Here is a 27,377-nt window from a genome sequence, read left to right on the forward strand (position 1 = left end):
CCCCAAGGATACAACATCATTCTGTTAATGACTCTCAGACTTTGAAATCTAATGGAGTTTGCCCTGTGGGTTTTAGGAACTGTTTTGGTCCCATAAACCCTGATTTCCTTACTGTTTCTCCTCATTGCAATGGGAATGTTTACTGTATGACTGTCTCTTCTTTGTATATTGGAACGAGATAACTTGTTCTAAGTTTCACAGGTACAGAGCCTGAGGGGAATTTAGCTTTTGGACAGATCATGCCTGTAACTGATTTTGATGGGATCTTGTACTTAAAGATTGTTACTGAAATGATTTAAGTTTCTGTGATATTGTGATGGGATGAATGTATTTTGTGCATGGAAAATCATGTTTTTTCTGGGGTCCAGGTGGTGGAATGTAGCAGTTTGTATATATTATGTCCCCCAGAAAAAGCCATGTTCTTTGATGCAGTCTTGTGTGGGCAGATGTGATAGTGTTGGTTACATTGTAATTCTTTTATTGTTTCCATGGAGATGTGACCAACACAACCATAGGTGATGTCTCTAATTGGATAATTTCCATGGAATTGTGGCCCCACCCATTCCCCATGGGCCTTGATTCATTTACTAGAGCACTATATATGCTCAGACAGAAGAAGCAAGCTTGCTACAGCCAAGAGGGACACTTTGAAGAATGCATGGAAGCTGAGAGAGGAGCTGAAGCTTAGAGAGACATTTTGGAGACAGCCTTTGAAAGCAGAGTTTTGCTCCAGAGAAGCTAAGGGGAGATAAATGCCCCAAGAGCAACTGAGAATGACATTTTGGAGAAAAGTTGAGGCCTAGAGAGGAATGTCCTGGGAGGAAGCCATTTTGAAACCAGAATTCTGGAGAAGATGCCAGCCACATGCCTTCCCAGCTAACAGAGGTTTTCCAGACACCATTAGCCATCCTCCAGTGAAGGTACCCAATTCTTGAAGCATTACCTTGGACACTTTATGGCCTTAAAACTGTAACTGTGTAACCAAATAAACCCCCCTTTATAAGAACCAATCCATTTCTGGTGTTTTGCATTCCAGCAGCATTAGCAAACTCAAACACCTCCCAATCCAAGTTGGTGCATAATGTGTGGACAGTCATGGTTGTCCCCCAGCAGTTATTCCAGATAATTTGCTAGTTGTTCCTGGTTATTTATTAGTTGCTCCAGTGGTACTAACTTCCATTCCTCTCTATGCCACCATCTTCTTCCATCTCTCACACTCATTCACTTTTGATGGGGATTTAGAATACTGCAACATCCCTGGGAGACAGTTTGGTGGTTCATCAGGAAGCTAAGTAGAGAATTGACATATGATCTAGCAATCCCATTATTAGGCATATACCCAGAGGAATTGAGAGCAGGGAACTGAGAGGACATTTACACACTGATGTTTATAATGGCATTATTCAAGATTACCAAGAGATAGAAACTGCCCAGATGTCCTTCAATGGATGAATGGATAAGCAAACTGTGGTATATACAGAGAATGGAATATTATGCTTCTAAAGCAGTAAATTCATGAAGCATACAAGAATGTGGATGAACCTTGAGGACATTATTTTGAGCAACATAAGGCATTAACTAAAGAACGAATACTGTATGGTTTCACTAATATGAACAAACTATAATTAGCAAACGCTGAGAGTTAATCTTGGGGACACAGGTTATCAGGACATAGAAAGAGTATAGTGTTTGGACACTTGATGCTGAAGGAGTACAGAACTTTTGACAGGATTGATTATAAAGATCCACAAATGTGATGACTGCACAAAATTGTAAGTATAATGAACAAAGCTGAGTGTGAGTATGGTTGAAAGAGGAAAGCTAGTGACATGTGTGACACCAGAAGGAAAGATAGAGGATTAAAACTAGGATGTAGAACATAGCAAAACCTAGAGTGAACAATCATGGTTATTTAGTGTACATGAATAAGAAAAATTTGACTTGAGGGAGAACAATTTAATGTCATCATTGCGACATGTTAAAAATGAAACTTACTGTTGAAGATTTGGAGAAAGAGAGAGATTTCTGCTTTGAAAAACTAAGAAATATTGAATTGATTTGTCAGGAGAATGAGGGTGAAATGATCCTGTATTGCTGAGGATTATGGCCATTCTCTATGCCATAGATGAAGGCAATGTGGTACCTGATGAAGGGGGCCCACAGGAGGAACAAGAAGATTATTAACAACCTGGACCAGCAGAACAACATCTGAATTCTTCACTCCAAATAATGGAACAAAGAGGCTGACCCTGGGACTCACTGTGTGGTTGCTGGAAATGCTGACTGCTGCAGAAGCTGTTTTTATGTAATACATTGAAGTGAAGACCTCAGTAGAGAAATGGAAAGACTAAATTGAATTTTAAGCTAATGTGAAATCTTGGCAAAGAATGTTTTGATACATAAATGCCTTAAAAGTATTTAAAAGATGCTTAAAAATAAAAAAATTAAAAAATGGGATGAGCACTCAAGTGTTCCACTTTGAAATGTAACATGACTTAGGGAGTCTCCTGCTGTCCTCAATGGTGCAGGTAAAACTAGTCTCTGTGGGTTTCCAGAATGCCAAGGAATTCCTGGAGGTGAAACTCTCTGAGGTCAGCAAAGAAGTTGGGATATCTAAAATGAAGCCTTAGAAACTCTACAGTTTATAAGAAGAGAACATCTCTTAAATATACCAAGACATGCTGGTACATGTCAATCAGTCAAGAAGTGTACAGCACTGGAACTTCTTGAGAAGGAGCATACTCAGGGCTTCATAGTTACCTTCTGTTCAGCACTAGGTAATATTCTTGGGGGTGGAGTATGCTTAAAAAAACAACAGAAATCTGTTTTGCACATGGTGTTGGAAAAGCACCATTATATATGCAATTGGTAGTAGATGTACAGATACCAGAATATTTTGGAGGAGTGGCAGGTGAAGCAGTTTTTATTGATACAGAGGGAAGTTTTATGGTTGATAGAGTGGTAGACCTTGCTACCACCTGCATTCAGCACCTTCATCTTATAGCAGGAACACACAAAGGAGAGGAGCACCAGAAATCTTTGGAGGACTTCACTCTTGAAAATGTTCTTTCTCATATTTATTATTTCATTGTCATGATTACACAGAACTTTTGGCACAAGTTTGTCTCCTTCCAGACTTCCTTTCAGAACACTCAAAGATTCAATTAGTGATAGTGGATGGTATTGTTTTGCCTTTTTATCATCACCTAGGTGACCTGTCACTTCATACTTGGTTACTAAATGGCTTAGCCCAGCAAATGATCAGTCTTGCAAATAGCCACAGATTAGCTGTAATTTTATCCAATCAGATGACAACAAATTTGATAGAAATCTGGCCTCACTGGTTCCTGCTTTAGGGGAGATTTGGGGATATGCTGCTACAATACATTTAATCTTTCACTGGGACTGAAGGCAGATGTTGGCAACATTGTATAAATCACCAAGCCAGAAGGAGTCCACAGCACTGTTTCAAATCACATCTCAGGGATTTTATAGATGCTCTTGCTGCTACTCCATGTTCATTGCCAGCAGAAGCTTCCTTAGTTCCTGGAAATGGTCACAAAAATCAGAATAAGAAGAGTAATCCAAAGACTAATTCTCAAGTATACAAATGTATTGATGTCTTGGGATTCAATGTGCATCACTAGTAGACTCGTTACTTTTGAATATAAACACATACTATGGCATGAATGAATCAGAAATATACTGTGGTGAATGGGAAAAATAATTAAGGAATATGATTCTCTGAAAAAATTCTTTTAAAGCACTCCTACGATTATATTTTGCTCTGTTTTCATTTTCTGTAGCATTTAGTAGAGATGATATCAGTATTGTGTTTCACCAATATGGAAAGCTGATCTCATGTGCCAATCTGAATTTATCACCCAGAGTGTCCCCTGTCCCGGCCCGTGGGACGATCAACCGAGGCTCCAGCTCCTGCGAGGGAAGAATGGTATGGGACAAGAGACACGAGGAACAAGAAGAAGACAGGTTTCTGATCAAGCTGCAAAACTTTATTGAAGAGGCAGGGTATATATACCCTAAGGTAGAGGGAGTGGCTAGTACCAACGGGTGGCGGCCTAGGATTGGTGGCTGCAAAGGTGGGTGGCGGTCTAGGATTGGCTGCTGCTGTTGCTAGGGCGGATGGCAGATGTAAGGCTAGCACAGGATTGGTGGCTACTGTTGCTGGGGTAGAAGGCAGGTATTAAAGCTAGCACTCTAGGCGCTAATCTTAGGCACGAACGGCTATCGCTTCCGTAGAAGGCTGAGGGCAACTTAAGCCGCTATTGCATCAGCCTAGTGGTCATGTTGCATATCTCCGGCATCGCTGAGGGTGGATTTTATACATGCTACCTTAATCGTCCCCAACAGTCCCCTGCCTTTCTTGGACAATTATCAAAAACCTTTTGTTCGCTATTTTAAATATAACTTTGATAACTCTTAAAATTGCAGATTTTATTGTTTTAAAGAAGATGTAGCACCATGAATCAATATATCATTATGTACTAGAGAAGATATAAATCTAAACTGACCAAACTGATTTTAGTAAACTCTATCCTAAAATCTAAGCTATTTGTTTAATTTTATATGTTGTGTTATAATTTTACAGGAAGGACTTCGAAGGTATTATCTAAACTAGAAATTGCCTAGAACGTATATCTTCCAGAACAGGTTGATAAACCCATTATTTTTTTCTATATTTCTGAAGCCTGGTATGATCCATTCTAGAATGCTATTTCTTTTGAATAACCTTGACCCAATTTAAAAAGATTAAAAGTTTTCATTCTTAAGTGTTTTCAAAATCATCTAAAGTTATGACTTACAGAACACTTGGTTGTTCTTGGTACTCTCAATTCATTAACAAAATTTACTTTGATTCCCAGTAGAAGAAAATTATCTAAATAATGGAATGTTTTATACTGTGACAGTCACATTTTCTAGATTTTAGTGACAATTGATATTTACTGTGCTAGAATGTACATCAAATTTATGAAATTTATTCAACATAACTATTCTGCAATTGACTACATAGAACAACAATAATTAACCAGGGCTTTGAGAGTGAAAGTGTGCACAGCTAACAATTAATGCCAGGACAATGGGCATAACCTAGAATTGCCCAAGACAGATCAGAGTTATAGCCATACTAATTATATAAGACTAATTTCAAAGGACTACTTTAGTGTAGGACAACTGATTGTAACCATCTTACTTTTGAAGAATTTAAAGCATGTATTATTACATTGCTGCTGTAATTAAAATGTTACCTATTTTATACTCTATCTACTCCAATCATAAAATCAAGAGACGTGAGGGGGTTGTAAGTAATAAATATGTGTTACCAGGCATCAGATAATGTAGAATCTCTTTTTAAAACATCATAATACACTACCTTAGAAGAATTATAGGGCTCTGAATGTAGCCAAAACCAAGTGCATTTCTTCTTCTTTGCAACTTTTTTAAAAATAAAATTTTATATCATAAAAAAGGGATGGTATATGGAAAAATACAATGAATGCAAACTATGTTCTATGGTTAATAGTAACCTTGTAGTATTCTTTCACTAATTGAAAGAAGGCAATTTACCAAATCTAAGTTTAAATTAGAGGGAGAATTAAGAGAGGGATATGAGATTCTTCTTGTTTATCTTTTTTCTTTTCTCTTCTTTCTTTGTGGAAGAAATGGAAATTTCTCCTATAGGTTGTTGTTGTGAAACCATAACTTTGTAATTATACTGGGAACCATTGATTGTACACTTAGGATGGATTGCATAGTGTGTGAATAAAACTGCTTAAGGATAAACAAATGAATACAAGTGTTGAAGAAGATGTGAAGAGAGATATATTCTCACTCACTTTTGGGTAAGCAAAATGGTGCAGCCCCTCTGAAAGGCAGTGTAGCTTTTCACAGGAGAATAAGTATAGGGTTACCATGTGATCCTGCAACCCCATTATTAGACAAAGACTTCAAAGAACCAAAAGCAGGGACATGAATAGGCATTTGCACACTGACATTTATAGTTCTATTATTCATGATTTTCAATGGAAAGAGGTGGCCTAAGGCTACATTGACTGATGAATGAAAGGGCAAATCTTCATGTATACATACGATAGAACAACTGAGTGACTACAGGAAAGAATGAAGTCATGTGGTATGCAACTATGTTAATGAAACTTGAAGATATTTGTTGAGTGAAATAAGCCAGAAATGAAAGAACAAATAATATATGGTCTCAGTAGTATAACCTGACTATAATGAGCAAACACTGAGAATTGAATTCTACTGTACAGGTTATCATGGGATAGAAAGTAGGCAGTTATTGGGCAATCAATGATTAATGAGTACAGAATGCTCAAATAAGGCTCATCATAAAGGTCCATAGATTGTAATCTCTTACAGCAGTAATATTTATTCCTGAGTTTTAACTTTTACTTTTAAATTCTGAGATGCCTTGCTCTTTGTGTACAAACTTGTAGTTCCCTGAAAAATTGAGTATCTTTGTGACACCTGAGACCAGAGTTGAATTCTGTAGAACTGAAAGTCAGCATTATTCCATACACCAACTCTTAAGAAGCTGAATAAAAGATCAGACTTCAATTAGAGATATGAATGAAATGGACCTGGTTATTACTAATGTAAATCAGCATACAGAATAAAGGATGGTATTGCCTGTATTTTAAAACTTCAACTTCTGTGTAAGACCAAAGCAAAAGATGTTCATTTGCTCCAAAATTTAAAATTTCTCTGTCATGCTATCTAATTTAACCTGTCTGGTCAGTTTATTTAAAACAACCTAAATACATGGAACCTAGAATAAAGAATAAGATCCTATTATTCTGAACAGGTTAATGTAATACCTGAAACATTTCAGAGCATATTTGGCAGAAAAAAAAAATATTTGAAAAGTCTACTTCAGAGACTGGGGGAAATATGGAACTATTAAACTTCCTCATCTGGGTAATTCCTGATATTCTCTCATGTACTAGGGACTCACAATTAAATTAGCCAAGTGCTCAATCTTGAGGCTTGCCCTTATGAAGCTTAGTTTTGCAATGGTGAATCTAAGCTTGCATGTAATTTTGCCTAAGGTACATGCCTAGAGAACCTCTTTTGTTGCTCAAATGTGGCCATTCTCTTTAAGACAACTCTGCAAATAAACTCACTATATTAACCCCAAACAGGGACACAGCTCCCAGGAGTGTAATTCTCCCTGGCAATGTGTGACATGACTCCCAGTGTAAGCCTGGCCTTGGCATCATGGGATTGAGAATGCCTTCTTGACCAAAATGGGGAAAAGAAATTGAACATATTATAGTTTAAGTGAAATCTCTGTTGAAAGGGATTTGAAATAGAGTCAAAAGGTCATTCTGGAGGTTATTCTTATGCAAGATTTAGCCAGATATTGCAGACTACCACAGTATACCAAGCACCAACCAACAATATTCCCGAAAACACTGGACTCTAAATCTCTATAAAAGTTTTACTTAGTAAGTTTGTTTTTTCAGAAGCTTCAGGCCTCCAGAATGATCCTATGTCATACAAGCCTTCAAAACCAGAGGTACCAGTCTCTCCATGGTCATCATCTTATTTTGTTCATCTTCCCCATAGAGGTCAACACATCTTTCCAGCACCAAGAGGTTAAAATGGTAATTGCCTGGATGTCCATAATGATTGAGAAAAAGATCAAATGAGAGTGAGGAGGTTTCACTGAGAAATTAGGATTTAACAAATGACTGTGACTACTGACTCATTATATAGATATTTTCTTTTAGTGTCCAGTGTTTTAGAAGAGCCAGAAGGAAATACCTGAAGATGTTGAACTGTAATCCAGTTGCCTTGATCTTTGATAATGATTGTATAACCATATAGCAAACAGAAGTCAGTTGACTGTGTTTGTATGGATCTACTTCTGTATGTTTTGTTCCGTTCCACTTATCTATATATCTATCTCTGACAATACTACACTGTCTTAGTTTACCTAACTCTATTGAAAGTCTTTAAGTTGGTTAGAGTGGAGTATTAGTTGTCAATAAGAGGGAGGGGTAAGGGGTATGGGATGGTTGAGGGGGTCTTGTTTTTTCTATTTATTTCTTTTCCTGGAGTAATGCAGATGTCCTAAAGTGATCATGTTGATGAATACACAAATATGTGATGATACTGTGAACCATTGATTTTATACTTTGAATAGATTGTATGGTGTGTGATTATATATCAATATAATTTTGTTTAAAAAAGAACAGGGACTGTATCATGGCTGATCAGTGTTTGCAGCATTTGATTAGCAAAATTATATCACTATGGTCCTAACACTAATGGCAGCTATTATTTCACTCAGACAAATGTAGCTGAAGCCAAAGTTTCAACACACCAGGACAAAGATGACAGCAGCCATTTTTTGATCCCACTTTGGATAAATGAGCTGATAGCCATTGCTTCCAGTATCAGTGGATGGGACAGTGTGGAGGAGATTAAGGATACAGCATTTCATTAGGGTTGTTGGGGACAGTTAGCTGAAGTGCTGCATTTGTTGGGCAGGCCAAGAAAGCTCAGTTTTGGGGACCCACCAGAGAAGGTCTTGGGTCCATTAATGATCCCTTCCCCAGGGTACTTTGGAGCCAGTCTGTTCTCCATTTCTGGGTCTTATGAACTGTTGTGGTGGGGAAAGACTGACATGAAAGTGTCCATTCCTGGGTGTCCCTCCTACCTGAATTTGCCCTCCTGGCAAAAGCACCTTGAGAAAACTTAAGGAGAATAAAAACCACAGAGGTGGACAGTCTGGGACAAAGGTGGGACAGAGTCAAACCCTCAGAAGACAGACATCTGACTCCTGGGAAACAGAGGTGACAGCCATGCTCCATAATTGGGGGAACTCAAAAGCAACTAACAAGCAAAATCCTAGGACAAGATATAGGCCCAGAAAGACAGGGAATACTTTACACACTTTATTCACTTTGGAAAGACCTCCCTGATAGTGCTGAACCTCAAGAATATCTCTGCCTATCACCAGCTGGTTAAAAAACTGAGAAACAGACATCTCAGGGAATATATCATAGAATGTTAACAGTGTATTGGACACTGTACACGAGAAGAATGTAAGACAAACAAAGAAACAAGAAATGATAGCCCAGCCAAGGAAGAGGATAAAAATCCAGAAAGCACCAATGAGGAAGGAAAGAATGTGAGTATACCAAATAATGTATTTTAAAAATGGTCTTGAAAATACTCAAGAAGATGAAGGAAAATACATAGGAAGAACTAAAAGATATCAGGAAAACAACAAATGAGCAATATGAGATTCTAAGTAATGAGATAGAAATTTCTCATTTCTATGTTCTTGTCTGAACTGAAATGAAAAACTCAAGAACTGAACTGAAATGAAAAACTCCCAGGATACTTTCAAGAGGAGATTGAAGCTGGCAGAAGAAAGAATAAGTGAACATAAAGATAAGACACTTGAAATGAATCAGGCTGAGGACCAAAAACAAAAAGGAAATAGTACAAGTGAAAATCACCTAAAATACATCTTGGGGACAATCATGCATGCCAATATATGTATTATAGGAGTCCCAGAAGGAAAAGAAATAGAAAAAAGGGAGAAGTAATAGTCAAAGAAATAATGGCAGGCAACTTACCAAATTTACAAAAGAGAGGAATGTGCACATCCAAGAAGGCAAGAGAATGCCAAATAGGATAAATATGAAGAAAAATACACCCCATAATATGGTGATCACACTATCAAATGAAAAGGGCAATGAAAGAGCTCTGTAAGCTGCAAAAGAAAAGCAAAGTTACACACAAGGGATTCCCAATTATACTGAGTCCCAATTTCTCATTAGGAGATAAGAAGATGGTGGGTTGAAATAAATTGCTGAAAGAACAAATTCCAGTTAAGAATTTTATGTCTGGTGAGAGTCTCTTTCAAAAATGAGGTGGAGATTAAGACATTTGCACATAATCAAAGCTGAGGGAGTTCATCAGTAGACCTTCCCCACAAGCAATGCTTGTGGGTGCCCATCCCCCACTCTTCACTGAAAGGACATACACTACACAGAATTTCAAAGTGACATAAGGAAATTAAGACCTGTAGTAAAGGGAAACATTTGGGTAATTATACATTCCATTATTATATTTTATTGTTTGGTATGGAAATAGACTTCATACATGCTATGAGTGTGAGAATGCAAATGCATAAAAAGTAATGATAAACCTATGATTTTAACATACAATAATCAAAGACATATGTTGTACCAAGTATAAAAAATTGTTGTGGATAAAGGTGCATAGGAAATGTATATGTGCGTGCTATTGAACATAAGTTGGTATCGAAGACAATGTGATTGTTCTTTATTTAGGATGTTATATTTTAACCCCATTGTAACCACAAGGAAAATAAATGAAAATTATATCCAGATAGATAAGAGAAGTCACTCAGTATGGTACAAAACAAAAAGCAAATATAAAAGTAGGCATTAACAGAAGTGAGGGACAAAAGTGGTATAAAACTTACAAGGGGTAAATAGCAGAATGACTGAAAACAGTCTTGCATTATCAGTAGTGATATTAAATGTAAACAGATTAAACTTTCCAGTCAAAAGGCAGAGATTTGCAGAATGGATAAGAAAGCATGCCCCAAATATATGCATTCTGCAGGAGACTTACCTTAAATGCAAAGATACAAGTTGGCAGATGGTGAAAGCATGCAAGTAGGAACCAAAAGAGAACTGGAATGGCTATACTAATAATGGATAAAACAGACTTTAAGTCAAAAAAAGTTATTAGAGACTACGATGGCCATTATACACTGACAGAGGGGACAATTCAATAGGTAGATGTAACAATTTGCATATATATATTCACCTGAGAGCAGAGCTCCAAAATATATGAAGCAAATACTAGCAGATTTAAAGAGAGAAATTGTTATATATTAATACTGAGGTGTTAACATACCACTCTCAATAATGGATAGAATATTTAATTAGACTATTGCTAAGGAAGTACAGGACTTTAATGATAGGCTGAATCAACTATACCTAAAAGACATCAAACAGAAACTGAATACACATTCTACTTTTGTGCTTATGGACAATTCTCCAGAACAGACTATATGTTGTTTCACAAAGCAAGTCTGAATACATTCAGAAATTTTGAAATCACACAATATATATTTTCCAACCACAAAGAATGAAGCTAGAAATCAATAAAAAGAGAGAAATGGAAAATTCACAAACATTTGGAAATTAAGAAAATCTTAAGTAATGGCTTAAGGAGGAAATCACAAGCCAAATTAGGAAATAACTTCAGGTGAATGAAAATAAAACACAATACAAAAACTTATTGGATGCAGTGAAGAAAGGGCTGAGAGGGAAATTTATAGCTCTAAGTGTTTACATTAAAAAGCAAAAAGATTTCAAATCATACGAGTAACCTCAAAACTGGAAGAACAATAGAAAGAAGAGCAAGAAAAACCAAAAAGGAGCATAAGAAAGGAAATAAAGATTGGAGCAGAGATAAATGGAATAGAGAACAAAACAAACAATAGAATCAACAAAACCAAAAGTTAATTCTTTGAAAGCATTAATAAAATTGACAAACCTTTAGCTAGACAGACCAAGAAAAATACAGAGGGCACAAATAAGGATAATCAGAAACGAAAATAGGGACACTACTGCCAAACACGCTGAAATAAAAATGACTATAAGAGGATATGGATAGAGGGAAGATGGCAGTTAAGGAGAGATAGGGAAAAAAGTCCCCATGAAAAACAGTAGATAAAAGACAGAAAGTGCTCCAGAATACCAGTTCCAGCAATGCACTGGCTGGACAAGATCTGCTAAATCCAAAGTGACTGTGCACTTGGTGAAACTGAGTCTGCATTCAGAAACAGGCTAGTGAGGCTGCTGAAGAACCAGCAGCCAAGGTCGGTAGAAAGTGGGGAGGTGGTGGTGGTGTTTGGAGACAGATTAGATAAAAAACCCAAAAAGCAGCTGCAGATCCAGCAGCAAGAGCGATGCATTCGAGCATGATGGGAATCCCTTCCACACCCTGAGCACCCACCTCAGTATTTGGCATGGACAATATCCTTTCACATACATGCAGCTAATTCTCCCAGAGCTAAGAAGGTGGAGGTCCACTGAAGGGGAAATTTACCATGCCCTGTACAGCCATCTCTTCAGCAGGCTGGGGATGGCCATGCTGTGTTTCCCTTGGGGACTGCACTCACTTGTGACATTGCACAGTATTCCCTCAGTGGAGGCCCTTGGAGGGCATGGCTTGGAGGCAGAATCTGCACAGAAGTCACAAGGGCACTATAGCAATACCAGGAAATTGTGGGTCTGCAGTAGAGACAGACTGTGGGGAGACTAAGCCAAAATCCTGGACTCATGCAACAGCCTTAAGTTACCAGGAACACTTGGGAGATTTGATTATTAAAGCTGCGCTCTGCCCTAACCACTCAGACACACCCCCCACATTCAGGGTGGGCAACAAATACACATGGAAATTTTGTGCACTGATTGGACCCACAAGATTCAGACCCCCACTCATGACATAGACAAAGTGGGGGAGAACAGGCTTGAGGGTAATAGGTGGTTTGTGTTCTCCACCTTTTGGTTAGACAGAGAAAGTGCACTTCAAAAAACTGTAGCTCTGATGAGTTAGAGATAATTTTGCAAATAAGACTGCATATGCTAAAAGAACCCTATCAAGATAAGAAAATGTCAAGAGGCCTAAAAGAACATAAAATTAAAAGCATATGAAGAAACCAGAAGATATGGATAATGCAAACAAAAACACCCAAATCAAAAGATTAGAGGAGCAATTAATCAGGGACTAATGACAAACAATGAGATGATGGTACATCATATAAAGAACATGAAGAAGACCCTAGAGGAGCATAAAGAAGAATTTGCAAGAGTAAATAAAAAGTAGACAATCTTATGGAAATAAAAGAAACACTTTCAAAATAAAAAGATTCTGGATACTCACAGTACTAGATTAAAGGAAGCTGAGGAGAGAATCACTGAGATTGAAGATGGAAGAATGAAAAGTGAAAAAGCAAAAGAAAGAATGGGGAAAAATTGAAAAAGTCAAAAGGGATCTCGATCTCAGGGATATGATGGACAATATAAAACACACAAATATAAGAATCATTGGTATTTCTGAAGGGGAAGAGAAGGCTAAAGGCTAGGAAGAGTATTCAAAGAAATTGTTGGGAAAAACTTCCCAAACCTTGTAAACAACACAAATACACAAATCATAGATGGCCAATGAACTCCAAACAGAAAAAATTCAAATGAACCAACTCTGAGACATATTCTGATCAGATGGTCAAATGCTAAAGAGAAGGAACAAGTTCTGAAAGCAGCAAGAGAGAAGCAATTCACTACATACAAGGTAAATAGCTTAACATTAAGCACTGACTACTCAGCAGCCACCATGGAACTGAGAAGGCAGTGGTATGACATATTGAAAATTCTGAAAGAGAAAAATTGCCAACCAAGAATTCTTTATCCAGCATAGCTGCCCTTAATATTTAAGGGAGAGCTTAAATTTTTCACAAATACTAAGAGAATTTGCTAACAAGAGACATGACCTACTTGAGATACTAAATGGTGTCCTACTGACATAGAAACAAAGAAATGAGACATAAGTATGTAGAAAAGTTCAGAACTAAAGAGATTTAGTAAGGGTAAGTTAAAGGATATTAAGAGAGAGAGGAGAAAATATATCTGATGAACATAAACCAAAGGATAGGATGGCTGATTCAAGAAATGCCTTCACAGCAATAACATTGATTGTAAGTGGATTAAACTTCCCTATTAAAAGATGTAGATTGGCAGAATGGATTAAAAATATGGACCATCAATATGTTGCTAACAGGAGATACTTCTAAGACATGGGGACACAAAGAAATTGAAAGTGAAATGATGGAAAATATATTTCATGCAAGCTACAGCCAAAAGAAAGCAGAAGTAGCTATATTAACCTCAGATAAAATAGACTTTACATGCAAAGATGAAGAAGACAGCTACACACTTATAAAAGGACAATTCAACAAGAAGAAATAACAATCACAAATGCTTATGCAACCAATGAAGGTGCCCCCAAAATACATGAGACAAACATTGGCAAAACTAAAGGAAGTGATAGATGTGTCCACAATAATTGTGGGAGAATTCAATACATCACACTCTCCTATAGATAGATCAATGAGACAGAATACAATAAGGAAATTGAAAACCTAAACAATCCAATAAATAAATTTGAATTAACAGAAATATATAGAACATTACATCCCAAATATTACATCTCTACTGCTCATGGAACTTTCTCCAGAACAGATCATATACTGGGCCATAAAACAAGCCCAAATAAAAAAAAAAAAAAAAAAAAATTGAAGTCATTCTAAAAACATTCACTGATCACAATAGAATACAACTAGAAATCAATAACCATCAGATACTTAGAAAATTCACAAATAACTGGAGGTGAAACAACACACACCTAAACAATCAGTGGGTGAAAGAAGAAATAACAGAACTTGCTATATAGAGAGAGAAGAATGGAAATGGGAACACAACATATCAAAAAGCTATGGGGTGCTCGCTTCGGCAGCACATATACTAAAATTGGAACGATACAGAGAAGATTAGCATGGCCCCTGCGCAAGGATGACACGCAAATTCGTGAAGCGTTCCATATTTTTGAGGGAAAAATATGGCAAACATAATCCAAAGGATAAGATGGCCGATTCAAGAAATGCCTTCACGGTTTTAACGTTGAATGTAAATGGATTAAACTCCCCAATTAAAAGATATAGATTCGCAGAATGGATCAAAAAAAAATGAACCATCAATATGTTGCATACAAGAGACTCATCTTAGACACAGGGACACAAAGAAACTGAAAGTGAAAGGATGGAAAAAAATATTTCATGCAAGCTACAGCCAAAAGAAAGCAGGTGTAGCAATATTAATCTCAGATAAAATAGACTTCAAATGCAGGGATGTTTTGAGAGACAAAGAAGGCCACTACATACTAATAAAAGGGGCAATTCAGCAAGAAGAAATAACAATCGTAAATGTCTATGCACCCAATCAAGGTGCCACAAAATACATGAGAGAAGCATTGGCAAAACTAAAGGAAGCAATTGATGTTTCCACAATAATTGTGGGAGACTTCAACACATCACTCTCTCCTATAGATAGATCAACCAGACAGAAGACCAATAAGGAAATTGAAAACCTAAACAATCTGATAAATGAATTAGATTTAACAGACATCTACAGGACATTACATCCCAAATCAACAGGATACACATACTTTTCTAGTGCTCACGGAACTTTCTCCAGAATAGATCATATGCTGGGACATAAAACAAGCCTCAATAAATTTAAAAAGATTGAAATTATTCAAAGCACATTCTCTGACCACAATGGAATACAATTAGAAGTCAATAACCATCAGAGACTTAGAAAATTCACAAATACCTGGAGGTTAAACAACACACTCCTAAACAATCAGTGGGTTAAAGAAGAAATAGCAAGAGAAATTGCTAAATATATAGAGACGAATGAAAATGAGAACACAACATACCAAAACCTATGGGATGCAGCAAAAGCAGTGCTAAGGGGGAAATTTATAGCACTAAATGCATATATTAAAAAGGAAGAAAGAGCCAAAATCAAAGAACTAATGGATCAACTGAAGAAGCTAGAAAATGAACAGCAAACCAATCCTAAACCAAGTACAAGAAAAGAAATAACAAGGATTAAAGCAGAAATAAATGACATAGAGAACAAAAAAACAATAGAAAGGATAAATATCACCAAAAGTTGGTTCTTTGAGAAGATCAACAAGATTGACAAGCCCCTAGCTAGACTGACAAAATCAAAAAGAGAGAAGACCCATATACACAAACTAATGAATGAAAAAGGTGACATAACTGCAGATCCTGAAGAAATTAAAAAAATTATAAGAGGATATTATGAACAACTGTATGGCAACAAACTGGATAATGTAGAAGAAATGAACAATTTCCTGGAAACATATGAACAACCTAGACTGACCAGGGAAGAAATAGAAGACCTCAACCAACCCATCACAAGCAAAGAGATCCAATCAGTCATCAAAAATCTTCCCACAAATAAATGCCCAGGGCCAGATGGCTTCACAGGGGAATTCTACCAAACTTTCCAGAAAGAACTGACACCAATCTTACTCAAACTCTTTCAAAACATTGAAAAAAATGGAACACTACCTAACTCATTTTATGAAGCTAACATCAATCTAATACCCAAACCAGGCAAAGATGCTACAAAAAAGGAAAACTACCGGCCAATCTCCCTAATGAATATAGATGCAAAAATCCTCAACAAAATACTTGCAAATCGAATCCAAAGACACATTAAAAAAATCATACACCATGACCAAGTGGGGTTCATTCCAGGCATGCAAGGATGGTTCAACATAAGAAAAACAATCAATGTATTACAACACATTAAAAACTCGAAAGGGAAAAATCAATTGATCATCTCAATAGATGCTGAAAAAGCATTTGACAAAATCCAACATCCGTTTTTGATAAAAACACTTCAAAAGGTAGGAATTGAAGGAAACTTCCTCAACATGATAAAGAGCATAAATGAAAAACCCACAGCCAGCATAGTACTCAATGGTGAGAGACTGAAAGCCTTCCCTCTAAGATCAGGAACAAGACAAGGATGCCCGCTGTCACCACTGTTATTCAACATTGTGCTGGAAGTGCTAGCCAGGGCAATCCGGCAAGACAAAGAAATAAAAGGCATCCAAATTGGAAAAGAAGAAGTAAAACTGTCATTGTTTGCAGATGATATGATCTTATATCTAGAAAACCCTGAGAAATCAACGATACACCTACTAGAGCTAATAAACAAATTTAGCAAAGTAGCGGGATACAAGATTAATGCACATAAGTCAGTAATGTTTCTATATGCTAGAAATGAACAAACTGAAGAGACACTCAAGAAAAAGATACCATTTTCAATAGCAACTAAAAAAATCAAGTACCTAGGAATAAACTTAACCAAAGATGTAAAAGACCTATACAAAGAAAACTACATAACTCTACTAAAAGAAATAGAAGGGGACCTTAAAAGATGGAAAAATATTCCATGTTCATGGATAGGAAGGCTAAATGTCATTAAGATGTCAATTCTACCCAAACTCATCTACAGATTCAATGCAATCCCAATCAAAATTCCAACAACCTACTTTGCAGACTTGGAAAAGCTAGTTATCAAATTTATTTGGAAAGGGAAGATGCCTCGAATTGCTAAAGACACTTTAAAAAAGAAAAACGAAGTGGGAGGACTTACACTCCCTGACTTTGAAGCTTATTATAAAGCCACAGTTACCAAAACAGCATGGTACTGGCACAAAGATAGACATATAGATCAATGGAATCGAATTGAGAATTCAGAGATAGACCCTCAGATCTATGGCCGACTGATCTTTGATAAGGCCCCCAAAGTCACCGAACTGAGCCATAATGGTCTTTTCAACAAATGGGGCTGGGAGAGTTGGATATCCATATCCAAAAGAATGAAAGAGGACCCCTACCTCACCCCCTACACAAAAATTAACTCAAAATGGACCAAAGATCTCAATATAAAAGAAAGTACCATTAAACTCCTAGAAGATAATGTAGGAAAACATCTTCAAGACCTTGTATTAGGAGGCTACTTCCTAGACTTTACACCCAAAGCACAAGCAACAAAAGAGAAAATAGATAAATGGGAACTCCTCAAGCTTAGAAGTTTCTGCACCTCAAAGGAATTTCTCAAAAAGGTAAAGAGGCAGCCAACTCAATGGGAAAAAATTTTTGGAAACCATGTATCTGACAAAAGACTGATATCTTGCATATACAAAGAAATCCTACAACTCAATGACAATAGTACAGACAGCCCAATTATAAAATGGGCAAAAGATATGAAAAGACAGTTCTCTGAAGAGGAAATACAAATGGCCAAGAAACACATGAAAAAATGTTCAGCTTCACTAGCTATTAGAGAGATGCAAATTAAGACCACAATGAGATACCATCTAAAACCGGTTAGAATGGCTGCCATTAAACAAACAGGAAACTACAAATGCTGGAGGGGATGTGGAGAAATTGGAACTCTTATTCATTGTTGGTGGGACTGTATAATGGTTCAGCCACTCTGGAAGTCAGTCTGGCAGTTCCTTAGAAAACTAGAGATAGAGCTACCATTCGATCCAGCGATTGCACTTCTCGGGATATACCCGGAAGATCGGAAAGCAGTGACACGAACAGATATCTGCACGCCAATGTTCATAGCAGCATTATTCACAATTGCCAAGAGATGGAAACAACCCAAATGTCCATCAACAGATGAGTGGATAAATAAAATGTGGTATATACACACGATGGAATACTACGCGGCAGTAAGAAGGAACGATCTGGTGAAACATATGACAACATGGATGAACCTTGAAGACATAATGCTGAGCGAAATAAGCCAGGCACAAAAAGAGAAATATTATATGCTACCACTAATGTGAACTTTGAAAAATGTAAAACAAATGGTTTATAATGTAGAATGTAGGGGAACTAGCAGTAGAGAGCAATTAAGGAAGGGGGAACAATAATCCAAGAAGAACAGATAAGCTATTTAACGTTCTGGGGATGCCCAGAAATGACTATGGTCTGTTAATTTCTGATGGATGTAGTAGGAACAAGTTCACTGAAATGTTGCTATAGTATGTAACATTCTTGGGGTAAAGTAGGAACATGTTGGAAGTTAAGCAGTTATCTTAGGTTAGTTGTCTTTTTCTTACTCCCTTGTTATGGTCTCTTTGAAATGTTCTTTTATTGTATGTTTGTTTTCTTTTTAACTTTTTTTTTCCATACAGTTGATTTGAAAAAAGAAGGGAAAGTTAAAAAAAAAAAAAAAAGAAAAAAGACAAACAAGGAAAAAAAAAAAAAAAAGATGTAGTGCCCCCTTGAGGAGCCTGTGGAGAATGCAGGGGTATTCGCCTACCCCACCTCCATGGTTGCTAACATGACCACAGACATAGGGGACTGGTGGTTTGATGGGTTGAGCCCTCTACCATAAGTTTTACCCTTGGGAAGACGGTTGCTGCAAAGGAGAGGCTAGGCCTCCCTGTATTTGTGCCTAAGAGTCTCCTCCTGAATGCCTCTTTGTTGCTCAGATGTGGCCCTCTCTCTCTGGCTAAGCCAACTTGAAAGGTGAAATCACTGCCCTCCCCCCTACGTGGGATCAGACACCCAGGGAAGTGAATCTCCCTGGCAACGTGGAATATGACTCCCGGGGAGGAATGTAGACCCGGCATCATGGGATGGAGAACATCTTCTTGACCAAAAGGGGGATGTGAAAGGAAATGAAATAAGCTTCAGTGGCAGAGAGATTCCAAAACGAGCCGAGAGATCACTCTGGTGGGCACTCTTACGCACACTTTAGACAACCTTTTTTAGGTTCTAAAGAATTGGGGTAGCTGGTGGTGGATACCTGAAACTATTAAACTACAACCCAGAACCCATGAATCTCGAAGACAGTTGTATAAAAATGTAGCTTATGAGGGGTGACAGTGGGATTGGGAATGCCATAAGGACCAAACTCCACTTTGTCTAGTTTATGGATCGATGTGTAGAAAAGTAGGGGAGGCAAACAAACAGACAAAGGTACCTAGTGTTCTTTTTTACTTCAATTGCTCTTTTTCACTCTAATTATTATTCTTGTTATTTTTGTGTGTGTGCTAATGAAGGTGTCAGGGATTGATTTAGGTGATGAATGTACAACTATGTAATGGTACTGTAAACAATCGAAAGTACAATTTGTTTTGTATGACTGCGTGGTATGTGAATATATCTCAATAAAATGATGATAAAAAAAAAAAAAAAAAAAAGCTATGGGATGCAGCAAAGGCAGTAATGAGGGGGAAATTTATAGCTCTAAATGAATATATTATAAAGGAAGAAAGAGAGAAAATCGAAGAACTAATGGAGCAACTGAAGCTATAAAATGCACAGCAAACTAACCCTAAACCAACTAGAAGAAAAGAACTAACAAGGATGACAGCAGAAATAAATGACACAGAGAATAAAAAAACAATAGAGAGAATAAATACCACCAAAAGTTTGTTCCTTGAGAAGATCAACAAGACTGACAAGCCCCTAGCTAGACTGACAAAATCTAAGAGAGAAGATCCAAATTAACAAAATAATGAATGAAAGTGGTAACATTACTGTGGATCCTGAAGAAATTTAAAAAAAAAAATATGAGAGGATACTATGAACAACTGTATGCCAACAAACTAGATAATGTAGAGGAAATGGAGAATTAGCTGGAAACACATGAACAATGCAGACTGACAAGAGAAGAAATAGATCTCAACAAACCAATCACAAGCAGAGATCCAATCAGTCATCAAAAACTTCCCAAAAATAAATGCCCAGGGCCAGATGACTTCACAGGGGAATTCTATCAAACTTTCCAAAAATGACTGAACCAATCTTGCTTAAACTCTTTCAGAACATTGAGGAAAATGGAACACTACCTAACACATTTTATGAAGCTAACATCACTCTAATACAAAAACCAGGTAAAGCTGCTACAAGAAAGGAAAACTACAGGCCAATCTCCCTAATGAATATAGATGCAAAAATTTTCAACAAAATGCTTGCAAATTGAATCCAAAGAAACTTTTAAAAAAATCATACACCATGACCAAGTGGGGTTCATTCCAGGCATGCAAGGATAGTTCAGCATAAGAAAATCCATCAATATACTATAACACATTAACAAATCAAAAGGGAAAAATTAAATGATCATCTCAATTGATGCAGAAAAGAATTTGACAAAATCCAGCATCCTTTTTTGATAAAAATATTTCAAAAGGTAGTAATTTAAGGAAACTTCCTCAATATAATAAAGGGCATATATGAAATACACACAGCCAGCATATAGTACTAAATGGCAAGAGACAGAATGCCTTCTGTCTAAGATCACAAATGAGACAAGGATGACCTCTGTCATCACTGTTATTCAACATTGTGCTAGAAGTGCTAGCCAGGGCAATCCAGCAAAACAAAGAAATAAAAGGCATCCAAATTCAAAATGAAGAAGTAAAGCTGTCATTATTTGAAGATGATATGATGTTACATCTGGAAAACCCTGAGAAATCAATGACACAGCTACTAGAGCTAATAAAAATATTTAACAAAGTAGCAGGATACAAGATTAATGCACATAAGTCAGTAATGTTCCTATGCACTAGAAACAACCAAACTGAAGAGCCACTCAAGGAAAAGATACCAGTTTCAATAACAACTAAACAAATCAAGTACCTAGGAAAAAACCTAACCAAAAATGTAAAAGACCTATACAAAGAAAACTACATCACTTTACTAAAAGAAATAGAAAGGGACCTAAAAATATGGAAAATACTCATTGTTCAAGGATAGAAAGGCTAAATGTCATTAAGATATCAATTCTACTCAAACTCATCTACAGATTCAATGCAAACCCTATTAAAATTCCAACAACCTACTTTGCAGACTAGGAAAAAGCTAGTTATCAAATTTATTTGTTAAGAGAAGATGCCTCTAATTGCTAAAAACTTTCTAAGAAAGAAAAACAAAGTGGGAGGACTTACAAGCTTTGAAGCTTATTGTAAATCAATAGTAGTCAAAACTGCATGTTACTGGCACAAAGATAGATGTATTGATCAACAGAACCAAGCTGAGAATTTGGAGATAGACCCCTAGATCAATGGTTGACTGATCTTTGATAAGTCTCCCCAGACCCCTGAACTGGGACATAACAGACTTTTAAACAAATGGGGCAGGGAGAGTTGGATATCCATTCCCAAAAGAATGAGAGGACTCCTACCTCACCCCATACACAAAAGTTAACTCAAGTGGATTAAAGACCTCAACATGAGACAGTACCATAAAACTCCTAGAAGATAATTTATGAAAGTATCTTCAAGAACTTGTATTAGGTGGTCACTACCTAGACCTTACACACAAAGCACAAGCAATCTTAGAAAAAATAGATAAATGGGAACTCGTCAAACTAAAATTTTCTGTACCTCAAAAGAATTTGTCAATAAGGTGAAGAGGCAGCCACCTCAATGAGAAAAATATTTGGAAACCATGTATCTGATAAAAGACTGATATCTTGCATATATAAAGAAATCCTACAACTCGATGACAATAGCACAGACACCACAATTATGAAATTGGCAAAAGATGTGAAAAAGTTATCTGAAGAGGAAATACAAATGGCCGAAAAACACATGAAAAATTACTCAGCTTCACCAGCTATTAGGAAGAAGCAAATTAAAACCACAGTGAGATATCATCTCATACCAATTAGATTGGCTGCAATTAAACAAAGAGTTAATTACAAATGCTGGAGAGGATGTGGAGAAATTGGAACTCATTCATTGTTGGTGGGACTGTATAATGGTACAGCCACTCTGGAAGACAGCCTGGCATTTACTTAGAAAACTAGATATAGATTTATCCTTTGATCCAGCAATCACATCTGTTTATACCAGATCTGAAAGCAGTGACATGAACACATTTGTTAGAAAGAAGGACAAAAATTGGCTGAAAGTGAAAGATTGGAAAAAGATATTTCATGTGAAGAGCAACCAGAAAAAAGTAGGAGTAGCTATATTAACATCAGACAAAGTAGACTTCAAAAGTAAAACAATTAAAAGAGACAAAGAAGGACTCTATATATTAATAAAAGGGTCAATTCATCAAGAAAAACTAATAATCATAAATCTTTATGCACCAAGCTAGAGTGCCCCAAAATTCATGAGGCAAATACTGAGGACACTGAAAGGAGAAGTAGATAACTCCACAACAGTAGTTGGAACAGTTGGAGAATTCAATACACCACTCTCATCAATGGATAGAACATCTGGACAGAGGATCAACAAGGAAATTGAGATATTGAATTGTATGATAAATGAACTTGACTTGACAGACATTTATAGAACACTACACCCCAAAAGAATAGGATACACATTTTTTCCAAGTGCTCATGGAATGTTCTCTAGGATACACCACATGCTGGGTCACAGAGCAAGTCTCAATAAATTTAAAAATGCTGATATTATAAACAACACTATCTCAGATAATAATGGAATGAAGGTGGAAATAAATAACAGGAAGAAGATTGTAAAATTCACAAATATATGGAGACTAAATAACACACTCTTAGAAAACCAGTGGGTAAAGGAAGAAATTACAAGAGAAATTAGTAAATACCTCGAGGAAATGAGAATGAGAACACAACATACCAAAACCTGTGGGATGCAGCAAAGGCAGTGCTGAAAGGGAAATTTTTTGCCATAAATGCTTATATTAAAAGAGAAGAGAGAGCAAAAATTGGGGAATTAAATGTTCACCTGGAGGAACTACAGAAAGTACACAAATAAACCCCAAAGTGAAGAGAAGGAAATAAATAACAAAGATTAAAGCAGAAATAAATGAAACAAAACAGGAAAACAATAGAGAGAATCAACAAAACCAGAAGCTGGTTCTTCAAAAAAATCAACAAAATTGATGGATCCTTGGCTAGGCCAAAAAAAAGAGAGAGAGAGAGAGAGAGAGAGAGAGAGAGAGAGAGAGTGAGAGAGAGAGAGAGAGAGAGAAAGGGCAGGCAAATGCAAATAAATGCAATCAGAAATGGGAAAGGAAACATAACTACTGACCCTGCAGAAATAAAGGAGATAATGAAAAGATTCTGTGAACAACTATATTCCAATAAACTGGACAACTTAATCAAAATGGACAACATTTACTAGAAAAGCATAAACAACCAACACTGATCTGAGAAGAAGTAGACTGCCTCAAAAAATCAATCACAAATAAAAAGATTGGGTCAGTTATGAAAAAGCTCCCCCCAAAAGTAAAGCCAAGCACCAGATGGTTTCACATGTAAATTCTATCAAGCATCCAAGAAAGAATTAATAACAATCCTGATCAATCTCTTCAAAAAATATTGAAGAGGAGAGAAAGCTACCTAATTCATTCCATGAAGTCAACATCACCCTAATACAAAAATCAGACAAAGATACTACAAGAAGAAAATTATAGACCAATCTTTTTAATGAATATAGATTCAAAAATCCTCAAAGAAATACTCACAAATAGAATCCAGCAGAATACTAAAACAATTACACACCATGACCAAGTGGGGTTTATTGCAAATATGTAAGGCTAGTTCAAAACAAGAAAATCAATTAATGTAACATACCACATCAATAAATCAAAGCAAAAGAACCACATGATCATCTCAATCGATGCAGAAAATGCATTTGACAAAATTCAACATCCTTTCTTGATGAAAACAATTCAAAGGACAGGTATAGAAGGGAACTTTCTCAATATGATAAAGGCAGTATATCAAAAACCCACAGCTAACATTATACTCAATGGAGAGAAATTGAAAGCTTTCCCTCCAAATTCCGGCACAAGACAGGAATGTCCACTGTCATCATTGCTATTCCCCATTGTGCTGGAAGTTCTAGCTAGAGCAATTAAGCAACAAAAAGAAGTAAAAGACATCCAAATTGTAGAGGAAGAAGTAAAATTTTCACTGTTTGCTAATGACATGACTTGATATGTAGAAAATCCAGAAAAATCTACTGCAAAGCTATTAGAGCTAATCAATGAATGCAGCAAGGTGGCAGGCTACAAGATCAACATGCAAAAATCTGTAGTGTTCTTATACACAAGTAATGTGCAACAAGAGGAAGAAATAAAGAAAAATTCCATTTACAACAGTCACAAAAAGAATCAAGTATTCAGGAATAAACTTAACAAAGGCCACAAAAGAACTACACAAAGAAAACTACAAGCAACTGCTAAGAGAAATTGAACAGGACCTAAAAAAATGGAAGAACATACTATGTTCATGGATTGGAAGACTAAATATAATTAAGATGTCAACTCTAGCTAAACTGATTTAAAGTTTCAATGCAATACCAATTAAAATCCCAACAGCTTATCTTGCACAAATAGACAAACCAATAACCAAATTTATTTGGAAGAGCAAAGTGCCCTGAATAGCCAAAAATATCTTGAGAAAGAGGAACAAACTGTGAGGTCTCACACTACCTGACTTTGAAGCATGTTACAAAGCTACAGTTCTCAAAACAGCAAGGTAGTGGCATAAGGACAGAGTTACTACAAATGGAATCTAATTGAGTGCTCAGAAGTAGACTTTGGCATCTATGGACAATTGATCTTTGATAAGTCTCTTGAGCCAAAGCAACTGTGACAGAGTAGCCTCTTCAATAAATGGTGTTTGGAGAACTGGATATCCATTTCCAAAAGAATGAAGGAGGACTCCTACCTCACACCTTATACAAAAATTAACTCCAAGTGGATCAAAGTCCTAAACAAAGGCACTAAAACCATAAGAATCTTAGAAGAAAATATAAGGAAGTATCTTAAAGATCTTTTGATAGGAGGTGGTTTCCTAGACCTTACACCCAAAGTATGAGCAACCAAAGAACAAGTTGACAGGTGGGATCTCCTCAAAATCAAACACTTTTCTACATCAAAGGACTTTGTTAAAAAAGTAAAAAGGCAGCATACACAATGGGAGACAATATTTGGAAAGCACATATCAGATAAGGGTTTAATGTCCTGAATATATAAGGCAATCCTACGTGGAGGCGAGGAGGCTCAAAGGGACACAGATGGGGCTTAAGTGAAAAAAAAAGGAAATATGGAATGTAAGATTTGTATCAAGGTTGAATTTCTTGAACTTCTTAGTTGTGTTTAATGGGATTGCATAAAAGAATGTTCTTGTTCATGGGAAATGTATATGTGAATTATATTGTTTTTTCAAGGATGTGTGCAGTTTCCTCTCATATGTTCAGAAGACAGAGCAGTAGATGATGGGTGATAGGGAGAGAGAGAGGGAGGGAGAGAGGGAGGGAGGGAAAGAAAAAAGAAATGGTTTTACAGAATGTTAAAGGTGGTGGATTGGGGGATTGGGGGAGGGGGTCAGGGTATGCTGGAGTTCTATGTATAGGGTTTGCATGGTTTTTGCAACTGTTCCTGTAAGTTTGAATTTATCTCAAAATAAAATTTCTTATTAAAAAAATAATAAAAGGACCTTGCTAGAAAAATAAAATGCATGAAAACATGAAAAATAAAATAAAATAAAATAAAATAAAATAAAATAAAATAAAATAAAATAAAATAAAATAAAGCAATCCTACAACTCAACAATAGAAAGACAAACAACCCAATTAAAAAATGGGCAAATGACATGGCAACACACTTTTCTGAAGAGGAAATACAAGCGGCTGAAAAACATGAAAAAATGCTGAACTTCACTGGATATTAGGGAAATGCAAATCAAAACCACAATGAGATATCATCTCTCACCTACCAGAATGGCCATTATCCAAAAAACAGAAAACTACAAGTGCTGGAGAGGATGTGGAGAAAGAGGCACACTTATTCATTGTTGGTGGGAATGTAGAATGGTGCAACCACTCTGGAAGACAGTGTGGAGTTTCCTCAGGAAGCTAAGTATAGGTCAACCATATGACCCAGCTATTCTATTGCTAGATATATACTCAAAGGAAGTGCAACTTAAGACACAAATGGACATTTGTAAACTGATGTTTGTTGTGTCATTATCCATGATTGCCAAGAGAAGGAAGCAGCCCAAATGTCCATCAATGGATGAGTGGGTAAACAAACTGTGGTATATACATATGATGGAATATTATACAGCTGTAAGCTGGAACAAACACATGGAACATATAATAACATGGATGAATCTTGAAGACATTATGTTGAGTGAAGTTAGCCAGAAACAAAATAACAAATACTCTATGGTCTCTCTAATAGGAACTAACATTAGTGAGCAAACTTTGAAAGTTAAATCTGATAACACAGGCTACCAGGAGATAGAAAGAGGGTAGAGATAAGGCATTTGATGGTGAAGGACTACAGAATGTTCAGCAGGATTGATTATATAGATCCAGAAATAGATATCATAATACTGTGTGATGGTAGCATAATATTGTAATTACACCAAAGATGTCTGTGAGTAAGGCTGAAAGAAGTGGGATAGGGGAATGTAGGACACTAGCAGTAAGATAGATGATGAAGACTGGAACTGTGTAACATGGCAGAAACTAGAGTGGCCAATGACTGTTACTAAATGTACAAATATAAAAATATTCTCACATGTGGGAGAACAAATGAATGTCATCCATGCACAGTGTTGAAAAAAGGATGGTACTTGGGAAAAACATATAATCAAAGGAAACTGGAGTCTATGGTCAACAGTAACATTGTAATATGGTTC

At 36.5% G+C, this 27,377-nt stretch overlaps 1 non-coding gene and 1 pseudogene across 1 annotated transcript; both read left to right on the plus strand.

Annotated features, from left to right (window-relative positions):
• Window positions 1-2,456: 2,456 nt before the first annotated feature.
• LOC119520123 lies at window positions 2,457-4,023 on the plus strand (annotated as a pseudogene).
• A 10,574-nt stretch (window positions 4,024-14,597) lies between these two features.
• On the plus strand, window positions 14,598-14,704 carry LOC119520142. The gene has a single exon (XR_005214135.1). It is a non-coding gene; the product is annotated as a U6 spliceosomal RNA (small nuclear RNA).
• Window positions 14,705-27,377: the final 12,673 nt, after the last annotated feature.

This window comes from Choloepus didactylus, chromosome 24, assembly GCF_015220235.1.
Source record: "Choloepus didactylus isolate mChoDid1 chromosome 24, mChoDid1.pri, whole genome shotgun sequence".
NCBI lineage: Eukaryota > Metazoa > Chordata > Mammalia > Pilosa > Megalonychidae > Choloepus > Choloepus didactylus.